Here is a 1,843-nt window from a genome sequence, read left to right as displayed (position 1 = left end):
GGAGGTGAGAACCCCCAACAGTGGATCTACGACTCTCCAGTCAGGATCATCTTCCATTGACCCCGAGAATATCTGCTATCAAAAAGGTGCATGGAACTGAGGCCACCTCCTGTCTGGGGGAGCCCAGCTGGGAATCCTGTGGCTTAAAACCTCCCTCCACACAGACCTCCTGGGACTCAGGCAGCTCGCCTGTGTCTGGGTGGGAGGTCATTGCTATAGGGGAGATGCTGCTGGAGGTAGGAGGGGCTTAGCCTCAGCGCACATCCTGAGTGGGAGAAGGAGGGGCAGAGCCAAGCTTCCAGTCCCTACATAGCTTCCCAGAGTACCCCCATAAGACCAACAGAGCCCCATGCTAACCCACTCTTCCATAAAATCCAAGCTGGGCCTACCACCCTCAACCTCCTTCCAGACGGTAAGGAGGACCTTACTGTTTGTACCCCCAGACCAACAGAAAGAATTATTGGAATCTCCCCCCAGGGACCAAACATGTGGAGTCCACATTCAGTGAGCATCACGTGTGTGTCACACGTGAGGTACCAGGCTCCCTGCAGTGAGTCTCATGGTGTTGGGAAACTGCAGCCGGACACTGGCTGACTTGCCTCTTAGTTGACTCCTTTACTCTCCTCTGGGTGTGGTTTGTTGCATTCTTTCGGGCTGAGATCCCAAAACAGACCTGTGGACATCTGGGCCCACGCCAGGTTGGTGTATTTCAAACCCCCAGCAATGACAGAAATGTCACTTAAAACAATCTCCCGTCTATTAAGGTTAGCACAATTTTTTTTTAAAGAATAAAGCACAATACTGGCAGGACTTTCAGGAAAGAAGCACGCCCATGTGTGATGGCTTCTTATGGTGTTTCTCTCTCTCTCTCTCTCTTTCTTTCTTTCTTTCTTTCTTTCTTTCTTTCTTTCTTTCTTTCTTTCTTTCTTTCTTTCTTTCTTTCTTTCTTTCTTCTTTCTTTCTCTTTCTTTTTCTTGAGAAAGATCAGACGATAATGGAACAAGAGCTATGAAACTGGCCCGATAATCCCACTTTTGGGAATATACTACAAGAAAGTAATTTCAAAGAAAAAAGCTAATATGTACAAATAAATACAAAGCAGCTGCAACTGCACATGGTATAAAACTGGAAACAAACCAGACAGACAATAAGGGAAACAGCTAAACAAATTATGGAGTGCCATGAAATACTTTATGGCCATTGAAAATGACAAGGACAGGGCTGGGTGCGGTGGCTCACCCTATAATCCCAGCACTTTGGGAGGCCAAGGCGGGTGAATCGCCTAAGGTCAGGAGTTCGAGACTAATCTGGCCAACATGGTGAAACCCTGTCTCTACTAAAAATACTGAAATTAGCCAGGCATAGTGGCGGGTGCCTGAAATCCCAGCTACTCAAGAGGCTGAGGCAGGAGAATTGCTTGAACCCACGAAGTGGAGGTTGCGATGAGCTTAGATCACACCATTGCACTCCAGCCTGGACAACAAGCGTGAAACTCCATCTCAAAAAAAAAAAAGAAAAAAGAGGAAAGAAAATGACAAGGAAAGGACCTTTTTGATGCATCAAGATTGGAATATTTAAGCAATGATAGAATGTAAAAGCAGCACACACATGCTGCATGTAACTATATATTTTTAAATGCTTAAGTGTTCCACAAACACTACAAGATAGCCTAAAAGGAAATAAGTTGAATTTAAATGTTCACTAGGTCCTTTCTTTGCGTTGCTCAAGTTCATCATTTGCAAAGCACAGTTTTCAAAAGCAGATGTGTGTCTCTTTAGGACAACAGCCCAAATGATGGGATCCCTGGGACATGGCCAGGGATGTGTGCTGTCAGAGCATTCAT

The sequence above is a fragment of the Colobus angolensis genome, unplaced genomic scaffold (genome assembly GCF_000951035.1).
Source record: "Colobus angolensis palliatus isolate OR3802 unplaced genomic scaffold, Cang.pa_1.0 Scaffold5, whole genome shotgun sequence".
NCBI classification, from domain to species: Eukaryota; Metazoa; Chordata; class Mammalia; order Primates; family Cercopithecidae; genus Colobus; species Colobus angolensis.
This window is presented reverse-complemented; position numbering follows the sequence as displayed.